We start from the raw sequence: 21,947 nt of genomic DNA, 5'->3' as shown, positions 1-21,947 counted from the left end.
GATATGAATACCCAACTTAAGACTCTACAAAATCCTTCCCTCTCTTTCAATGATTGGTTAAGTCCCTGGTTTGGGGAAGGACTATGGTCTCTTTCTTGGACTTCTCATTCTTATAGCCATTTTAACTTTAATATATTGCCTTTTTCAAAGTTTCTCCACTTGGTGCTGAGACTCCATCCCTACAATAACTTCCCATAGATAGATGGTCCTTACCACCCACAGAGTCCACATTGGACTCAGCTGCCTTCACCTTTCATAAGTCCCCTATACATGCCCTGACTGATATTGACCCAAAAGTAGGGACATCTCTTTGCCCCTGTTCAGCAGAAAGAAGCTACAGAAGATAAGACCTTCTTCCTTCAACGATCTTAAAAATTTAAGGGTCAAAATTGCTCAGGGGGAAAAATGAGGAGATAACAAAAGGCAAACTGACACTTCACATACACCCCCCACACATTCAAGGTGGCAGTGGGATGTGTGATATTCCTCAGGCACTCGTGACTGCCCAAGAACAAAGAAAGGAAAAACAAATGGTCAACTGATAAAGATCACAGTCATGCAGGACATGAAACTCTCAGTTTGTCACTGTCTTAATGATTTACAAGAAAAACACAATCTTAATAATAGCCAGACCTCCAGGAACCTATAGATTCCATTTCCTGGAGCCTCACCTTCCCCCTCCATAGGATAAAAAACCCTTTATAATCAGTCATTCCTCAGACTTAAAATGCAGCTTTTTCTGCCCAGGGGTCCTGTCCTGTGCTTTAATAAAACCACCTTTTTTGCACCAAAAACATTTCAAGAATTCTTTCTTACCATTCACTCTTGGACCCAAACATCAAATTGCATCAAAATCAGTGAGGAAAAGATGGACTTTAAAAAATACTCTCTCTGGGCACCTGGGTGGCTCAGTTGGTTAAGTGTCTGCCTTCAGCTCAGGTCATGATCTTAGGGTCCTGGGATGGAGCCCCAGGTCAGGCTACCTGCTCAGCTGGGAGTCTGCTTCTCCCTCTCCCTTTGCCCCTCCCCCTGCTTGTGCTCATGCTCTCTCTCTCTCAAATAAATAAATAAAATCTTTTTAAATAAATAAATAAATACATTCTCTCTCTCTTTTTTCACCTGGAAATGATGATAGACTTCAATTTATAGTTTTAGGAAGCACAATAAACACTGCACAATATAAATAAGATGAAATCCATTGTAAGCCACGTAATAATAAAACTACAAAATGTTAAAATCAAAGCTATCTTAAAACATCCCCAGTGTATAGACAGTTTACCCCAAAACAATAAGAAATCAATCAAAAATTATCAACAGCAACAGTGAAAGCTAGAATACAGTAGAATAATAACATCAAATGTTTGAGAAGATTCTCACATTAAACTTTACCCCCAGCTTAATGTTAAATTCAAGAATGAAATGAAATAAAATATTTCATGCTAAAAAAAACTAACAGAATTTACTATTAATGGGCTTCAACTAAAAATAACTTTCAAAGGATATAGCTCAAGAAAATGGAGTATGATCCCCGAGCAAATATGAAATACAATAAATAATAAGGAAAAATGATAAACGTGTAATTATAAGAAAATGTATACTGTATAAAACTAATTTGAATGTTCAAATCTGGAGGAAAAAACACAGAGCTAATTAAAATGTTGGACAGTCCTGACCTGAGAAAAAGCAGAGACGAAAGGAGTTACAGAGTTCTAAGATACTTAAGGGATATATATTTATGGTTTTCCCCTAAATATGTATACTTTGTTTTTAAGAGCCATTAATAAACAATAGAATTGTCCTTAAATGTTATTTATTGCAATAGAGCTGTTGATAAGTGCAGCCCACAAGGATTTCAGCGAGCAGCTAGTCTATTTGCCACATAAGTGCAGCTTGCGGACTTTAACACTCAGACCTCAGAGACCTCCAGGCTAGCACTCATGGCGGAGCCAGCCACTGAGAGAGAAAGGAACGGGAGAAGGCCTGTGGGTGATGGAAGTTCCAATGGAGAGTAGGAACCAATTCCTGGCAAAGGGAGCCCAGATTGATGGTGCCTTGGAGATGCTGCAAGTCTCAGCACTTGAGGATGCCTCTTCCTTCCCCTCAGCCTCAGCAAGGCCCGGTGTTTTGGTGTGGTGGGTTGGGTGCGTGGTTCAGGCATGCCCCAGAGCACGGGAGGGCAGGGAACAGGGATGGACACAATGATGGAGATCCTCACGCCACTGAAAGGTGGGAGAGGAGCCCATGTCAGTCCTGAAGCTCAGACTATTAACTTCTCGGGGTCAGGAGGTGGAGTTGACAAGTTTGACCGTGGTCAAGCAGCAAATGTTGTTAGTCCAAGGCGCCAGCTAAGGCTGAGGTCAGCCGCAGGGCCGGCTTCACGGGTTCAGCCTAGAAGATACCTGAGTCAGGGGGCAGAGAGGCAAGGTCAGTGGATGGGGGGGAGGGGGGGCGGGTCCCGAGTTGGGGGCGGAGCCTGGGAAAGGCAGGCGCGGGATGGGGGCGGGGCCAGAGGTGGGCTGAGGCCGGAGTCAGGCAGCGGGGGCGCGTCTGAAGGCGGAGCCCGGCCCCGTGGGGTTTGCGCCTGCGCACGGGGGTCCCGGAGGCGGGGTTGCGCGCGCGCGGTGCGCGGGCCCTGGAGGGCGGAGTCCAGGGCGGGCGCAGGCCGAGGGAGGGGGTGCGGTGTCTCTGGAGTCAGGCGCTCCCTCAGGCCGCGGAGGCGATGCTGGCTGCTGCGGATACGGCGGCGGGGCCGGCGGCGATGTGACGGGCAGTCCCCTCGCCTCACCTGCGGTCCTTGGGCCTGTAGGTCACTGGGTGGCCCGCAGCCGGGCCGCGGCGGAGGAGGCAGCGTGACCTCCGCACGGTGAGAGTCGGGGTCGAGAGGGAGCCGGGGCCGGAATCGGGGCTGGGCGGGCGCCCACGACAGTCCAGGGAGGGGGGCGCGGTGGGTCTCGGGCCCAGGCACCTGGGGTGAGGCAGTGACGCTGTCCGGCCTCCCGCCTTCCCGGCACCTTCTCCAGCTCCCCGCGAGCCGCCTGAGGAGGGGCAGGAGTGGAGCCTGGAGGCCGGACGCCCCCCGCCCCCGGGCTGTGACAGGCGCGCCGGGGGCCTCAGGCGCTGGGACTGTGCCTTTCTCTCAGGAGGAATCAGGGCGAGGCCAAGTTACCCAGTGATTTCAGAGCCAGGATGCTTGTGAGGGTTGACAGGGGAAAGTACCCGGGTGCCCCGAATGACGGTTTCTTTTTTTTTTTTTTTTTTAATTACTGGGCCAAAACAAAGACACACCCTAAAACACATCCTGAGATCAAACTTTGGTGGACCACACCGTTGCCATAGGTTCAGATGCTGCTTCTCTCCTTTTGACATCTGCTGTTTTTATACATATATTTGTTTTTTATGCTCCTACTTTTTTTTTTTTAAATCAAAGTCAAAGGAAGAATGATTCCTTTGAGGTATTCGTCGGTGGCTGAGCTTGAGTTTGCATTTCAATAATTGCAAATTCATCTTTGTAGGCTACCCAGCCAGTTAGGCTTGCAGTTGCAAGACTAGGCCTTAGCAGTGTGGAAATTACTGATGCAGGGACTCTTCGTGGTCCCATTTTGCAATGTGGATATTTTGCTCCCATTGGTGAGATAAAAATTGAGCTTTAGTCTTTTGAGAGTAGCCATTTGAGAAGGCATTCCTTTTCTCCTTTTTTTCTGAGCATTAAAATATGATGGAACCTATTAATTTTCCCAGTTAAAAAAACCTCATCATCTTTTAGACTAAAGATTTTAGTGGTGGCTGCTCTTCCTTAACCAAAAGGAATTTAACATACCCTTCTGCACAAAACATGTCTTATGTGCAATCAATATATGGTAAGTATTTAAACATTCCTGAATGTTTCGCCTGAAGTCAGTCTGCTTAGACTACTGTTTACCTCTTGTGATTTATTATAGCTCTTTAGTATTATTTTGTTGTTTTCTTTGGTGTTCTCAACAACATTGACTTCAAAGAATCTTAAGGTAAAAAACACACACTTTCTTGAATCCTTTAGCCATAATTCATACTCTTTCACTTCAGTGTCGTATTAATTTGCCATAGTAAGAAACTGCTAGTACCCATTCTAAGAGCAGGAACTCTCCATTTAAAACAACAGCAACAACCAGCCATTTATTCTGTATTTCCATATTGAGACCTGCATTTTTTTTGTTTGTTGCTTTGACTCAACTCCTTTGACTGTGTGCTAGAGAAAGGGGACTTTGCTTCCATCGATGACTCAGTATAGGTTATTGAGTCCGTCAGTGACTCTACATAATCTGTGTTTGATAAAAGTAAAAGTCCTTCACAATTTCTGATAACTTGTATTTCTGATTTCATTTCTACCACTTTGCCTGCCTTTCCATACAAAGACTACTTAAGAGTTCTCTGAAAACGACATCTTCCTTTGTGGTTTTACACTGTTCCCTCTGTTGAGAATTCTTCTCTGCCTAGTAAACAATTTGCTCTTCAAGACCTACTGAAAATATCACCTCTGAAAATGGCCCAGATATCTTATCCCCCTTGTCTTGACTGATCCAAAAGCGCATCATATATTCTGCGTTTAGCATTTGTCAGTTAGTAATGATTAGTTTATATGTCTGTCTCCATAAGACTTTTGGGTTTCTTCAGGGAAGGGCCTTTGCAACTCTAACATATACTGTTAACGTCGCACAGGTACTCAACTATTTATTGACTACATTTTTGAGGAATGCTCTTAATCCTGAATATAGGTTTAACATAGTCAAACTTTGTTAGCTATCTCTTTCAGTATCAGAAAACATGGAAAAGATGGGTATGCAAGGTACTTTTAAATATCCAAGAACACAGAATTGTTACTGGTTGGGAATGAAACCCCAGTTATGACAGCAAAAAACCAATACATTTGATGATGCAAAACTAAAAAAGGCATGGCCAGTAAGGATTGCTGCTTCGTTGATTTTAGGACTTTATTTTGAGGCAGAGTAATTTGCCCAAGGTCATGCAGGTAGAAAAGGACAGATATGGGATACGATTTTACTATCTTTATTTTACCTTTGCCTCCAGTTTCCTAATTTTAAGTCTTAATAATTGTTCTACAATCTGAGTGGAAGGTTTTGAGAGTCATAGACATGTATTAGTAAAGGGGTCTATAAATAGAATGTTGAATTTGAAGGAATTAATAAATTATTTGGTTCAACTGTAAAAATTTTACCCATTAAGCAACTAAAGCTCGAAAGAAAAGTGCCTTATTTGAGGTTGCTTAGAGTCAGTTGTACCCCACATCTTCTGACCTCATGCTTGTGTATTTTTCATTATTTCATGGTGCTTTTGGGGAAAATGAGGAAGCTGCCAATTTTCAGAGGGAGAACAAATCAGCTTGTATTTTCTCCCTCCATGAATGCTTAGCTGCCACTCTTAGGAACTTAGAGCCCTTGAGTGGTGAGAAACATGATTATTCATTTGGGGATAGGGGAGAAACCTGACCTTCACTACTCCATTGGCTGGATAGTTTTTAACCTCAATGCTTGGGGCCTTCTCTCCAGGTGCCCCATAACAAGTAGCTTCTGCTTCCCATATGGAGATGCCACATACAGTTATGTTTTGATGGTAAAATGAGATTTTAATGTAATAAGGTTACAGATGGCTAGTAGCATGGCTAAAATTACATGTATGGCTAGTCCCTATGTGAGAAGAGCCTATCTGATTACTCCTCTGTGATAGGTTTTTTTTGGGGAAAAAATGGACAGTTGTGGTTTTATGTCTCTGAAAAGCCAGTTTTGAAATGTGTACTTAATGTAGGGGGCCTGATCAACTCCAACAGGCTTTTATTTTTACAAACAACTTAATGATGAAAGAAATAAGAAAAAAAAAAGTTTAGTTTTTCTTCTCATTAAATTCTCACCATATGTATGTGATTTTATACTATAATCAAAGCATAAATGTGATATTTAATATTTTTTTTCATATTTAGTGTTTTCTTTTTGCTATATTTTTTTGTACATTTAAATTATACAATGTTACAGTAAATGGAGTTACTTACTTTTAATAGTTGGGCATCCAAGTTATTTCTTGTTTTGCTATTAATGCAGTTATCATATAGCTGTGCTGTTTTGCTTCTTTACATTAGGCTAAAAAGACCCAGGAAGGGGAATTACAAGGTTGAAGGGTATGAAGGTTTTTGTCACTTTTGAAAAATATTGCCGGATTTATTTCTGAAAGTTTTTTTTATTGATTTATACTGCCTCCTGCAGTTCAGTTGACTAGTTTCATCATACTTTTATAGGTTTTTGTTTTTAAAAGTTTGTTTTTTAGGGGTGCCTGGGTGGCTCAGTCAGTTAGGCGTCTGCCTTCAGCTCAGGTCATGATCACAGGGTCCTGGGATCCAGCCCCACGTCGGGCTCCTTGCTCAGTGGTGAACCTGCTTCTCCCTCTCCCCCCTGTTCATGCTCTCTCTCACTATCTCTCTCTCTCTCCCAAATATAAATAAAATCTTTTTTTTAAGATTTTATTTACTTATTTATTTGACAGAGAGAGTGAGAGAGCACAAGCAGAGGGAACAGTAGAGGGAGAGGGAGTTGCCCTCAAATATAAATAAAATCTTAGAAAAAAAGTTTGTTTTTTAAAAATAGGTGTAAAGGTATCTACTGTCTAACATCACTATCCACAATAGAAAAGCAAATGCAGTATTTTTCTAGTTTTGCCTTCTCCTTTGTATGAATTGTCTCTTGCCCATAAATTTATTGGAGTCTTTCTACCAATTTTCATTGGCACTTAACATCATAAATATATGAATCTCTTAAAATATGTGTCTAATCTGTTTTGTTGTTATTATTGTGGATTTGGCAGTTTTTAAAATTATTAAAATCACTGACTTACAAAAAATTTTTGTGATTTCATCTTTTGATCATGAGGTCTAAGAATGAATGTCACTCTACCATCTATCTGATATACACTTTTAGTTTCTTAAGCTTCTAGAGTTTGTTTTATGTATATAGCTTTAGAAAATTATATATACAGTTGGGATTGATTTTAGTTTAGGTGGATTTTATACTATAATAGAGAATCTATAAATATCTGAGTTTCCTTTGGTAAGCAGCTGCTTTTTTCCTTCCTGAACTTGAATAGGAAACAAAACAAAACTAATCTAGTTATTTTTTTAAATAAATGGGTACTTGTTTTTAAATAAATTATAGTAAATTTTGACAGACAAAAATTTCAGGAAAGCAAATTTTGGTTAATTGAAGTTTTTGTTGGTTCATGGTTAACCAGAAGGTCATTTCTGATTTAACTCTTACTGTTAATCATTCTAAAATATATGAGAGTAAAACTTTGTTTGTCTGCTTCCTTTGGGAAGTGAGGCATTCTAGATAGATGAGATATCCCAGGATAGTAGTTAACATTGATTGAATGCTAGATACTGTGCTGGTACTTGGCATGGAGTTGCTTACTTAATTCTCGTAACAACCATGGGTAGGTTGTTTTCATATCCTCACTTTGCAAATGAGGAAACTTGGAAAGGTAAAGGGACCTGCCAAAGGTAACACAGCTGGTAAGCCATGGAACTGGAGCTCAGTCTGCCTACTTTTAAAAGGCTCTGTTTGAGAATTGTATTATCTTCTTTTCTATGCTAAGGATTTGAACTTTATCTTGTAGGCATTGGAAAGATATTAGATGTTTCAAAGCAAGGGGATGATAGGGTATGGCTTTTAGGGAGTTGGCTGATGTGGTGGTGTGGAAATATATTGAATTGTTTCTGATAGGAAGTGGCTGAATAGGTCATATTGAGAAATGAAGCCTGAAATGCAAAGTGAATTTGGAGATCAGGGGATATTATGGAAAGATACAGGACTTAGTAACTGATTTATAAGAGAGTGGGAAACTGGAGTGTTGATTTGGAAGATATGGAGTAGGGTAATGACAGATGAATACATGCTTCCAGCACCTTGTTATATTTCTTTCATAGGATTGACTGTGTGATGTATTGCATCTAATCTAGTGACACGTCTGCTTACCCCACTGGATTATGTGCTTTTCAAGGACAGGGACTGAGTAGAAGGAATGATCTAATACGGGATGAGCTAATACAGGGAGAAGGCAGAAGACTGAATTGGGGGTGGGAAACACCAAATCACCTAAATCAAAGAGTGCCTGGAGGAAGAGAAGCTATAGAAATTGGCTGTCAGTCAGTGCCAGACTGGGGAGGAGTTTGAGAGGGAAGTATTAGCACAAAAGTAAATACAGAATGCCACTTCAGGCTACAAACGGTTCTGGTTGTTGTGTCCTAGTGTGATATGCTTCTGACCAGCAGTTATATATGGCTTAGCCGTCTTTACTTTGTTACTTTTTCCTCCGGTACCTTTCTCAGAGTATCCTGTGATTTCCTGCTTCTTTAGCTTCTAACATGTGCTGGTGGTGCTGATGCTGGGATGTGACTCAGCCCATGAGAGCAACCAGTCAGAACCCTCCTTCCTTTTTAAGTGTGTTGGCAAATCAGAGTTTGTTAGGGGTAATCTGTGAGTTTTCAGCTCTTCCCTGCTGAGTTGATTGCAGAATGTTCCCCCAGTTACTTCTCTGACTTTCAAGACTTCTGATTGGTTGTTTTGAGATTTAGAACCCTTGAGAAGCCAGAGGATTCTTAAAGACTGGATCAATGAAAGCTGAAGTTTTTCACCTGTTTACTTTTCCATGTTGATCAGTTTGAATATAGTTGGATCATCTTTGAGGATTGTTTATCTTAAACATGCCCCAGGACCATCATTCCAAATAATTAAGAATCTCTGTTCTCTTTATACAGTTCTATAGTTATCTAAGGTGTGGGGGCTTGTTTTAAATTTCCTTGGTCGGTTTCTAACTTACTTCATATGACTGGTTTTCAAAGAGCCACTTAGAGAAGGAATTTGTGCTTGATTTCTTCTGCTGTTATTTGTTTCAGAGCATCCTTACTCTTCACTCTCTGCCTTCTTCCCAGTTTTCATCTGGCTGTTTTCTGTACTTGGTAAGTACAATAGGAAGGGGAAAAGAGAAAACAAAATGGGTAGTTACTTTTCTCTTCCTTGTTTTCTGAGTTGTTACCACTCTCTTCACCCCAATCACCTCTCCCAACTGTCCAATTTGTCATGGCCCCCTACCCTGTATCTTCAATTCTATGTGTGGGAATGGGAGATGCAAGACAGCTTTTTAGCTGAGGAATGCTGGATGTCTCAGGGTTTTGGTCCTTCTATAATGTGATATCGTATAGCTTAGTAGATGCTTTCCATTCCCTGGCAGTCTACCTCTCTTTAAAATACAAAAAATAAATTCAGGCCCTGTTTCTTTGACTTAATTCCCATTCCTTCTCTTTCTCCCTCTCCTCCCAGCCTCTTCTTCCCTCCCTCCTTCTTTCCCTCCCTCCCTCTCTCCTGCTTCTCTTCCTTTCTCTCTCTGTCCTCCCCCCAGCTTCCTCAAACACACCCCTCCCCCCATACCAAAATACCATAATCTTGATGACAGAGCCCCTAGAGAATACACTAGGGATGGCTAACTTAGGCAGACACCAGAAGGTACTTTGAATTTTGTTGTCATCATATTAATGGTATTTGGTTGCAGCCTGAGTGCTTTGGGGAAATTTGAGAGCTTTCTCTGACCATTATGTCTTGGCAGCCAGTGTTGGGGTTGGCAGTTACAGTTTTCTCTGACAATCATAGTTTAGAAAGGAGGAACTATTTGTAACAGCTATTTAAGTGTAAAATTGGTCTGGTGATATTTTGGTCTGAGTTGGTAGGCCAGGTTATAGGAAACATATCCAGGGAGTGGGGAGGCAGAGATGGCCATTTTTTTTTTTTCTTATTCTTCCTTTTATTTTTAAAAATTTTTTCAGGTTTATTTTTTTCATTTCATGGTTGCTTTTGGCAATCAGCATTTTCCCAGGACTTGAGAAGTTCTACAGAATAAATTTCCTCAACCCAGGCTTTGAGACCAGATCCTGAGTCTAGATTTTCCTGATTCATGCCATCCATCCATTCAAGAAATACCCACTGAGCACTTGCTAATAATAGTGCAGTAAAGAAAACACATTTTTTTGCCCTTGTGGAACTTTAATTCTAATGACAAGATACAGAAAATAAACAAGTATATATGCAATATGTCACTGATTATAGCGCTATGGAGAAAAAGCAGAATAAGGCAGAGAGCATGCAAGGAGGATGGTGCTGTTTTATATAAGATGATTAGAGAAGGCTGCAATGATGAATGGTATTTGAACAGTTATATGGAAGAAGTGAGATTGTGATCTGATCTGTGCAGATATTAGGGGAGAGTGAAGAAGATGAAATGAGGGCAAATATCTTGTAGCTGAATCATGCTTGCCTTATTTGAGGAGTGGCAAGTAGATCACTGGAAGCATTGAGGGGCATGATTAGTGGAAGATGAGGTGGGGGGGCCATAGGTGGTACTGGGAGAGGGGTGCATGATAGATCATATATGGCCTTGTAGGCCAGTAGGACTTTGGCTTTTATTCTGAAGGTGGGAAGCACTGGAAGGTTTGTTTGTTTGTTTGTTTTTAAAGATTTTATTTATTTATTTGACAGCGAGAGAGGGAACACAAGCAGGGGGAGTGGGAGAGGGAGAAGCAGGCTTCCCGCTGAGCAGGGAGCCTCATGTGGGGCTGGATCTCAGGACCCTGGGATCATGACCTGAGCTGAAGGCAGGCGCTTAACGACTGAGCCACCCAGGCGCCCCGCACTGAAAGGTTTTGACTTGTTTTAAATAGACCTCTCAACAGTTATGTACAGAATATCTGAGGCTAGGTATAATGAGATCATTCAGGAGGCTCCAGCAGCAATTCAAGGTGGGAGATAATGATTGTCCAGACAATGAGGTATACGTGAGTCTGCAATTCAGGCCAGAGGTGTGGGCTGGAGATACATATTTCCAGTCATTGGCATAGTGTGTTAAGTACCCTGGGAACTGAATTAGGATAATCTAGGAAGGAAGTGTGGCTGGAGAAGAAGCCCAAAGATTTTGCCTTAGGATCCTGTAATGTTGACAGGGAGAGGGAGAGGAAGAGCTAGAGCTAAGAGAATAAGAGTAAGAAGCACTCCATGAAGGAGGAGGAGAATTAAGAGTGAATGGTATCCCTGAAGCCAAGTAAATGTTTTAAGGAGGAGGGAGTGAGTGAACAGCTGAGTGAACAGCTGTGTCAGATGTTATTAGATCCATGACTAGGATGTGACCATTAGATTTAACAGTATGAAAATCATTGGTGACTGTAACAAGTTCCTGGCAGATTAGTGGTGATGAAGACTTTATTGGAGGGGGGTTTAAAAGAGAACTGTAGGAGACGAATTGGAAACAACTAATTCTTTCAAGGAGTTTGCTATAAACTGAAGATGAGAAAAACAGGGTGATAGCTAGAGGGGATGTGGAGACAAGGAATTGTTATTTTTTTAAAGATGGGTGCTTTTAGTTGATGTAATGATCCAATAGAGAGAGAAAAAAATAAAGGAGCTATTTCTTTGAAAAATAAATGAAATTAATTTAATCCTAATTTGTGAACCCAGGGTCTGTCATTATCATATATACGTCATTATGTATTGACCTATTTCTTTCAAATTAAGACAGTGGCTAGTGGGGAGAGGTGTTAAGGAGAACCTCCTACCCCCAACTTGATGAATTTTTATCAGTTCAAAACTAGGTTTTATACGTAAGTAATAAAGATTGTGTTTTTTGGTTTTTTGTTTGTTTGTTTTGTTTTGTTTTTTGCTAACCTATTTTTGTCTGGTAACTTTTCCCTGTTTATCGTTCTCAGCAGTTCTGCACAGTGCATGCCCTGTGGTTCTAAATTCTGTTTTGGTAATCTCTGTCCGATGTGGTAGTTTTACTGTGAAATGCTTTTTAAAAAAGGAAAAAAAATTATTTAATTAAAAAGAAAACTTCTTAAAATGTAAGTCAAGTATTTTTAAGAGAAAGATTTGATGGCCATTCTTTTTCCTTTTTTTCTAATGTACCTGACCACACTTATTCTGTAATTGCTTCTGATTATTGAGTTGATGTTTGAGATGAGCTCAGAAACTTATGTTGAAAGCCCATATTATAGTTACACTACTTTATATGCCTCCTTCTGTGGTTCATTTATGTTTGAGTAAGTAGTTGTCAGTATTTAGTGCTGAAGCATTACTGCAGTTGCTTTTTAATCTTCTTCATTGGTCTCCCTCCAGATTTTCTTCCCTTAGCCACTTATCCATACTACTGACTTTTGAATTTCTGAAACAGATCTGATAAGGTCTTATTGTTGCTTAAAAATCTTTTGTGGCTTTCTATTGTCTACGGAAGTCAGACACCTTTTTTTTTTTGCTTCTAGCCTACCTCCTGCCTATACCTGCACTCCGCTTTAGGGGTTTGGAGTGCTCCTTACTGGGTTCTAATGCATATCTGATGTTTCTTATCACAGGATAGTGGTCATATTGGCTGTTGGTGTACAGAAAGTCATCCATTTGATGTGGCCGTTATCTTCCGTCATGGTTCTATGAAGACGAGAAACTCTTTGACATCTCTATGCTTTTGCATGTAATACTCCTTTTTTCCAGAATACCATCCAACTTCTTAGATACTTTGCTAAATCAGGTCGTCTTTTTAAAAACCCAAATAAAAGTCTCCTCTTCTAGGAAACCTTCTGGGCATATTTTTACCATGCCACCTCTACCGCTCCTCCATTGTATTCTCTGTTACCTGTATTCCTGTAACATTTTGCAGTTATTTTGTTGTAGTATTTGCTGTATTTTAATCTGTTTGCTGTCATGGCTGGTCTCACTTGCCTCAACACCAAACTTAGAGTCAGTCAATAAATTTTTGTTGAATGAATGATTGAGTAAAGCAGACGATTATTCAACACTGACCCAGTTTTGATTGACCCATTTGGTTGGGCTTTTTACATCAATTTAATTTGTAAAGATTATACAAATGAGCAATTTTTTTTTTTTTTTTAAGATTTAAGTTATTTATTTGAGAGAGAGAGAGAGAGCATGAGCACAAGCTGGGGGAGAGGCAGAGGGAGAGAGAGAAGCAGGCTCCCCGCTGAGCAGGGAGACTGATGATGGGCTCGATCCCGGGACCCTGGGATCATGACCTGAGCTAAAGGCAGACACTTAACCAACTGAGCCACCCATGCGCCCCCAGATAGCATTCTTAAAGACAGAGTCACATACAAAGTGTCTTAGGAAGTTAATATTTTATTAAATATTTGTTCTGAGCAAATAATGAGATTTGTTGATTTCACTATGTATCTCAAATCTTTTTTTTGTCTGAATATCTGAATATTTTTCCTCTGTGGTTTCAATTTTTTCTCTTCGATGTTTCTATTTGGCTATCCTTACTCACCCTCTCTACCCTAAACATATCTTAAACTCATTTTAAACTTGATCTTGACTTCTACATTAGTATTTTCTGTAGCATTGTCTTGTAAGTTACTTAAGTTTCTGTGTAGTATTTTTAAGTCTCACTTCTGTATCTTACCGTTACTGAGTTCTGTTCTAATTCAGCAAACATTTTTTGGCCATTTCCCTTGTTCCTGATATGTTAGTACTCGTGATGAGAGGCTGAATAAGAGAAGGTCTCAGTCTACAAATTATTGTTGTACATGAGGAGTATAGTAATATAGGAATAGTGGAATATCTAGGGCACATCGGGAGTAGAGAACATCTCTCTTTTATATACTCCTTAATTCTTACTTTGGATACTACCAACCTCTTTCAGGCCCTAGATAATTTTAAGACTGCTTAATAGTTTGTCTTGCCTTACCTCTCTTGTCATTACAGTTCATCATGAATCCTGTCATCAGATTGATTCGTTGTCTTTAAAAGAAAAAAAAAAAGCTACTAGTCTTTCTTCTTCCTGCTTGTGGAATAAAATCCAAAATAGAATACAATCTGGAATGCAAAGGCTTTGGCCCAGACTTTCTTTCTTCTCCTGCATGAACTCTCCATTCCAGCAAAACCCTTCTACATTCTGTTCCAAAAACACTTCATACTTTTCCTTTTTTGCCTTGTTTGAGCCATTCTGCCATCCCAGCAGTGTTGTTACTCTTGGTACAACATCCAGGATCAGGATGTTTCTACTTACTGAAATTGTATCTGTACTTGGATGTAGTTCCTAGTTGTTAAATCTAGTGTGAACCTTTTAGATGATCATGCCAATGTTCGTAACACCCTCTCTGCCTTCATGACATCACTCCTGTTTCTCTTTCTTACCTATTCTTTCTCAGCTGTCTTTACTGAACCCATCCCTAAATGTTCGTGTTTCCCAGGGTTTTCAGTCTGGCCTTTTTGTCTTCATTCTGTCATGCTTTCTTGGAACACAGGTTATTTTTCATTATCTCCTTTGTATTCATTTCTTCAGCCCTGTTTTCCTCTTGAGCACTCCAGTCCTTAGGTGAGCTACTTAGAATGCCCACCTGATTGTCTAGCAGAAAACCTGAAACTTAAAAACATCAAAAATTAAGTATGTGTTTTTCTCCAGACTCGTGTATTCACCTCATTTTCCTATCTTGGTTAATGATGCTGCCAGTCACTCAGTTACTCAAATTATAAACCTGGGAATCATCCTGACTTCTGGTCTCCTATCCCTCATTTTCCATTAGCTGGGAAGTCCTGCTGTTGTTGGAGTTGTTCTCTCTCCATTCCCTTTACTGTTTCCTTGGGCCAGGCTCTATAATCCTGAGTAGACCATTGTAAAAAGTCCCTTTAAAGTAAGTCTTTTGCCTGATCCTGGATGTTGTATAAGAAATGCATGTTGATTGCATTCTGGAGGAATGCCAAAGGCAAAATAATTTTGTGTCTGCTACCCTAGAATAGCACCTCAACCATGGATTAATTTTTGTGTCTTCAGGGGCCCTGGGTGGCTCAGCCGTTAAGCGTCTGCCTTCGGCTCAGTCATGATCCCAGAGTCCTGGGATTGAGCCCTGCATCAGGCTCCCTGCTTGTCAGGAAGCCTGCTTCTCCCTCTCACACTCCGCTTGCTTGTGTTCCCTCTCTCACTGTCTTTCTCTGTCAAATAAATAAATAAAATCTTAAAAAAAAATCCATTAATCTTTGTGTATCCATTAAAGGTCAGTTTCTTAGTATCTCTATAAAATGGTATTGTTAAATAATTTATGCTTTGTACAAGTTTGCTTAAGGATTAAGAATTTTTTTTCTAAGAATTAAAGGGAAAAAGCAAGGAAAGATATAGGGAGACAGAGGTCTGGCTGGGACAAGTACCAGAAGTGATCTTATAGGACATTTTCTTAATGAACTAGAAAAGATATTATAAGTTCGAAAGTAACGTTTGGTGCTTTGTGTTCAAATGCCAGTTAAAGAGCAGTTAACTATGGAAGGATCTTGAGACTATGAATAGACAAAAGTGAGAATTTTAGTGTGGGGAATTATAAGCTAACATATTTGAGTAGTACTTTGAAGAGATGTTGTTTAACCATCAGTTAGTACCCAGGAGAGACTCCTGATACCATTCTTGCATGTTCCTGGAAGATACTGGCCTAATGTGCTGATGCTACAGATGTGGTACCATACTTACTACCTCTAGGTCATCTAATATATTTCATAAGCACAAGTCCTTTAGTATTAAGTCATTATTTTCTGAATTCAGATATAGTCAAAGAAGAACTCTTTAGTTTTTTAAATTTTTTCTTGGTTTGCTAATAGATTTTAGATAGAATTTGTCTTGCTTGTAACATTAGAAGTCAAATTTGCAGAAGAAAGTACTTTAAAACTTGAGTCCTTTATATTCTTTTTTCCTTTTTTTAATTTAAATTTTAGATAACATACTTGAGTCGCTTATATTCTGAATGAGTTAACATATATTTTTAAATAATTGAATTTTATATATTGCAAATATTTTGCCAAGTTATTAATTGTCTTTTTATTAGCTTTTGCTGTTGCTGTATTGTTGATCTTTATTAATTTTCCAGTGAATTTCGGGTTTATGAGGCTAGCACTAGATTCTCACTTAGAAGTTACCTTGGAAAATCTATTTGAGCATTCTGTATTGTAGCATTCTGAAGTTGAGAATGGGGTGTGTGTGTCATTTTGGGTTATACTGTTCTGGCTAGGAGTTCTTCTGTGGAGGAAAGAAAGGAAAAAGGCTTCAGAGAGAGTTCTCAACGTAGACCAGAGTGGCATTTTGAGCTAAGGGAGTAGTGTGTACTGTAGTAAGGAGTCCTGAAAGATCAGTTTGGGAATGGATCCTTGGGTAGTTTGACATGAGTGGAAGGCAGGGTTTATTGGGTAGTGGTAGGAGAGAACAGCTGCAAAGGAATACCAAAGCCATATTTGGAAGGCCTTTGTAATCTTAGCTGTACTTGCTTACTATCTGTGTGTCTGTGGATAGACAATGTGATTTCTCCATGTTTCAATTTCCTTAAATCTGCAAAATCAGAATAATAAAGATACCTATGTTGCAGGATTGTTATGAGATTTAAATAAGGTAATGCAGGTACCTGGTACACAGGTGCTCAATAGGTACCAGCTGCTGTTGTTAGTACTGTTTTAACGCCTTTTTTTTGGGGGGGGGCATTGAAGGGTTTTAAATTGAAGAGTGACATGATCGGGTTTATAATTTGTTTGGGAAAAGTATAAAGGGTGGATTAAGGAGAGGAAGCTGAAGGAAGGGAATTAAGGAGATTTATGCTAGAATACTGGGCAGAGATGATAAAAGTCTAGATTAAGTTGTGTTGAAGAAGACAGGATGGATTTGAGAATTATTAAAAATTGACATGTGCGGGGCATCTGGGTGGCTTAGTTATGTGTCTAACTCTTGATTTTGGCTCAGGTCATGGTCTCAGGGTTGTGAGGTCGAGCCCTGCTTTGAGCTCTGCACTTGGTGTGGAGCTTTCTTGGGATTCTCTCTCTCTACCTCTGTCCCCCCCCCCCCCAATAAATTCGACATGTGCATTATATTCTATGAGTTGGGAAAATAAAGGGAACTAGAAAAGTAGACAGAAAGGATGTAGATGGAGTACCCAGCTGGGTAGGAGACATTGTATTCTTTCTTTCATTAATTGGAGAAAGCAGAAGAGGATGGTTAGAGGCACATGCTCACCATTGCCAGGGATCTAATGGCTGAGCTGGCTGCCTACTGTTCTCCAGATGGGGCTGGAGTATTTGGGCAACTCAAGATGAGTCCAGAGCAGTAACTTTGGGCAGCACACAGGGAAAATGTGCCAAGTATCAGGAAGCTCTCAGGAGTGCAGGAGGGACGTGATATAAAGCACAAATAGATCTAAAAACAGTACTAGGCTTGAAACAGAGGAAGAGCTAATGTCTAAGGGACTGGAAGGAGATTTGAGTTGTTTGGATTTGAATCTCTGGGTTCTGCCCTAAGTGCTGAAAGAATGTCAGAACCTACTAGGGACTCAACTAAGTTTTGTTAATTTTACAAGTTCAGAAGTATCTTTTAAGCATTTGGTGTTTTAGCATTTGATAGTTGGGACGTTTGAAATGTTAACGTATAGTCATTTTGCTTAAGGATGCATATCTGCTTTATAATTTTGTTTTTGGAGTACTTAATGTATATTCTCATTTAATCATACATTCTTCGGCAAGATTAATTATAGCATTTAAAAAATGCTGCCTTTCACAGTAAAATTATTAGTTTTTAATTTGTTTACTAAGTTGAATATTCTTACCTTACATAATTTTACTTAAAGACTCTTTGATAATAAGGAACAAAGTTCTGCCTAAAATATTATGACATGTATTTTCTTGTCACTGAACTGTTCCTTGCATTGATTGGCCAGTAGCGAGTATAGGTTAAATATAAATGTACTTTGATTTTAAGGTGTAGTTGGTGCTTAGGCATCAGCCTACAATACCCTTTTACTTTTTAATTAATCATATTTTATAAAATTACAATTACTTGTGTTGTTGAAGTAAACAGTACTTGTGCATAGTGTTACTGGCATTTTCAGTTCTTTATCAGCAACACTTAGATATTATGTCTCCCTTACTATGGAATTAGAGTAAGACTTATTCTATGTACTGCTATGTCCAAGGGGAAGAAATAGAATACCTTCTAGTAAAACTGCAGTCATACATATTTAGATTTTTTTCACTAACTTTCATTTTTTCACTCATTAGCTTTCATTGAATGTTTTTTCTACATATTATGATAGTCTTTAGGAATTGAAAAAACCCAAATATATTGTGGTCCTTGTTCTTAAGGAACTCACAGTTTGTAAAGAAAGTAGAACACATGTAGATATGATTTTAAAAGTAAAATAGGGTGACAATTGCTATACCCGGAGATGTATGGGAGCATACAGGAGGAGCACTTAATCCAGGCATGTGTCACATGACCATGCTCATTCTGTAGTGAGCTTTATTGCTATTTATTACATGAGAAGCAAAAATACAGAACCTTAGAGCTGTCATCTAGCAGCCTGATATAGATCAGGCCATAGGACTTAATACATTCCAGAGAGCAGAGGTACAGATACTGTATGTCATGGGAAATTGCAAATTGCAAGAAGTCTGTTGTTATAGCCCCGACTTCTTGTCATGCTGTCTTTGTGGAGCTATTGTGTATGCTGCTTGTCTCCCTGATGGGGACACTACTCTTGGTAATGGAAAAGAAGGATGGCTGGTTGGGGGGAAATACATATGAGATGGATCGAAAAGAATTAGAATTAGTTAGCATGAATAAGATAAGTGTAGTATTGACTGCTTAACATTTTTTTAAAATTTGGAAATAATTTCATACTCAGAGGACAGTTGCGGGAATGAAAATAGTACAAAGAATATTCAAATAGTCTTAATCCAAATTCACCTATTGTCAAAATTTTATGCTGTTTATCATTTCCTCTCTTCCATATACATGTGTTTATATATGCATATACATATATGTCTATATGCATATAAATGGTCTCTTGTACACACATGCATGCACATACCCCCCCAGGCATTTGAGAGTAAGTTGCATATTTTACCCCAAAATACCTCCACATGTATTTCCTAAGAATAGGGATTAAAAAAAAAAGAAATCTAATTGCTATGCAGTTATGGACTTATTAAATTTAGCACTGGTACAATAATTGTACAAATACAATAATTTGTATTCCAATTTTTTTTTAATTTTCACCAACCAAGTCTCCTTTATAGCGTTTCTACCCTTACACAGACTGGCTTTTAAAGAGCAGAAAATGAATAATGAGATTTTTTTAATAGAAAGTTTTTATTAAGGGTCTAAAGAAAATCATAGAAACTTAAAGTTGGATTCCCCTTTTACTCCAAATCTCTCTCCCCCATTCTTTACATTTCAGAAAATGGCAGCACCATTTGATTAGTTGTTCAGGCCAGAAACCTGAGAGTCATTCTTGATTTTTCTCTTTCCCTTTTTCCTCATCCCTTGCATTTAATCTATCACCAAGTGCTATAGCGCCTGTTTAGCCCTGCCTGCATCTTCAACTCTTCTACTACTTTCTATCCATCTATTTCAACCTGCCCAGTCCATCATCATTTGTCATCTGGGCTCCTTCCTACCTAGGTTCTTAACTAATTTCCCTGCTTCCGTGTTTTCTCCCTTCCAATTCATTTGCCACAAAGCAACCAGAATTATTTTTTAGAAAAGAAAATCAGATCATGTCACTCTCCTCAGAACCTTCAGTGGCCTTTCGTTGGGCCAGAGCACTAGAGTCTAGCTAGCTCTTCTTTCTTTAGGTTATAACTTCAATATTTTTCCTCTAAGATGCCTTCCTTGATGCCCATTCTTCTGTTTTTCTCCTTAGAGCATTTTGTTGTTTTCCTTCAACAGGACTTATGATTTGTAGTTACTTTTTTGCCTGTTTTTTTCCCCTCTTTTTCTCTGTCTCCTACACTAGACTGTAATTGCAAAAACCATAGAGGCCATGTGTATTTTGTCATCTGTTGTATACTTAGCACCTAGCACATTGCTGGGAACATGGCAGGAGATTAAATATTTGAATATGCTTAGTGAAAGGAAACATGAGAGGTTATCTGGTCCTACTGCCCATTCAGTGTAAAGAGTCTGCACTCTCTCTGGCAAGTGATTATTCAGCTTGTTTTCGAATGTTTTCAGATGCACAGCTTAGTGTTTTATGTGGTAGTGCATTACCTTGTTGAGTAATTCTTATAGTTTGAAAGGTTTACTTTGAGCTGAAAACTGCCTTTCTGTTATTTTTATCCATTGAACCTAGTTCTGTGCCTCTCTGACACCTTAAACTATTCAATAGTAACAATCATATATTCTGTTGGTTAGGCTAAAACATTTGTAAATGCTTTGCATTATGTAACATGGTTCTTCACCCTTATCCCCTCTGTATATATCCATTTTGTCAGGGTGACTCTAAAAGTGGTATATTGAAGAATAAAGATGGTCTTATCTTTAGTCTAGTAATTTGTGATTAAATGACTTAAGCTTATTATCTCAATGTAATATATTATAGCTATTGAAAAGATAAATGTAACTAGAGTAATGCGAGAAATACTTTAAAATAACTTAATAAGTAAAATGTTAAATCATATCTAGTTATAGCCAACTCACTAGTTTATAGTTAGTTTAATAAGGGGAAAATGTAATGCTAAGAACTGTTAGTGTCATTCCAGCTAGAGGTAAGTGAGCCTTCAATAGTCTGCATTAACTTCTCTGATTATGATACTGTGTTTCTTCTAGTGTAGTCTAAGATTGCTTGTTTTGTGGCCTTATCACACTGTTAACCCCTTTGAACTCATCAGCTAAAATTGCTAAAGTTAAACTAAGGAGCAAAATTTGTTTCCTTGAGATTAAAAAACATTTGAATTTTTGATGGTGACATATCAAATTGGGTTAGAGACCTGAGGGACACTGAATGACCAAGGGATTGTGTAGGGCATTTTTTTTTTTTTTTTGCTATCTAAATTATTTGTTGAAGGCACTGCTACTATATTATTTGAATATTCTGTACCAATACTGTAATTCCTGTTGTCCTGAAGTAGGTTACTATTTTAGTATTATTTTTAATCAAAGCTAATAATTAAGTAGTAATTACAACTAGAGTTTAGACAGTTATTTCTGAGAAAAAGCTTACTTAATATGCTAAAACTAGTGTATTCAAGAGCAAACTTAAAAATAAATCCATACTTTGTTTTTAAAGAAAAATGTCTTTAGAATTGAATTATTTAATAATGTCCAAACTTGGGAAGCTTTTTTCTCATAAAGGCATTGTTTTATATTTGTCAACCAGAAATAATAGAAAATGATACCATTGGATATTAGTAATTAAATCTAGAAAATAAAATTGATTGAAATATTCTTTTAATTGATGTGTGAAAAAAATCAGGTTTTATTGGAGGAGCATTAAGGAGATAGGTGGACACTTGGAAAGAATGGGAGCAGGGTTTCTTATTCTTTGTAACTAGTAATTTGTCGTAAGTGGTTGTTGAGTGAATTCTGAAAGAATTGCTGGGCCCATTCTGTGTCAGAAAGGCTGGCTCTGTGGTCAACAAACTCTGAATGGCAATTCTTTAACTTTCTTGAATTCAATTTCCTGTATGAACTGTAATTTCCCAGTTCTAAAATTCTGGTTTATTGAAGTACACTGTATGACAGCGTGGCATTTTCAAAGGTATAGAGGTTAATAGCACTTTTATTTATTACATCTAATTTCACCTCAAAATATTTTTCCTGCTAAGAAGTTACTTTTATCTGGTTTATCTATTTTTGTTGATGTCCATTTTATATTTTTCGTATGGCGAGTTTGTGTGTGGAAAGTTTTCAGTTTTCTAAAAGGTATAAGAGAAGACTCCATTTCTGGTTCTGATGAGCTAGGATATTCCAGCCAATCTTCCTTCTAATAATGAATAACCATGCTGGACAGAATAGTTTTATTTATTTACTCATTATTTTATTTTTTTAAGTTTTTATTTTAATTCCAGTTACTGAACATACAGTGTGATATTAGTTTCAGGTGTACAATATGAGATCAG

The 21,947-nt window shown here is 38.6% G+C and overlaps 1 protein-coding gene across 4 annotated transcripts in view; it reads left to right on the top strand.

Annotated features, from left to right (window-relative positions):
• The first annotated feature begins 2,632 nt into the window (after nt 1-2,632).
• Nucleotides 2,633-21,947, top strand: part of CCSER2 (coiled-coil serine rich protein 2) — a 186,406-nt gene continuing 167,091 nt past the window's right edge. For all 4 annotated transcript variants that reach the window (XM_045783491.2, XM_045783492.2, XM_045783494.2 and 1 more), the window contains exon 1: nt 2,633-2,863. The gene's annotated coding sequence lies outside the window, so the exon portion shown is untranslated. The remainder of the gene's footprint in view (nt 2,864-21,947) is intronic.

The sequence above is a fragment of the Ursus americanus genome, chromosome 6 (assembly GCF_024610735.1).
Source record: "Ursus americanus isolate L20-20 chromosome 6, mUrsAme1.1.p, whole genome shotgun sequence".
In the NCBI taxonomy this organism is placed as follows: domain Eukaryota; kingdom Metazoa; phylum Chordata; class Mammalia; order Carnivora; family Ursidae; genus Ursus; species Ursus americanus.
Note: the sequence above shows the minus strand (reverse complement) of the source record. Positions and strands in the feature narration are given on the sequence as shown.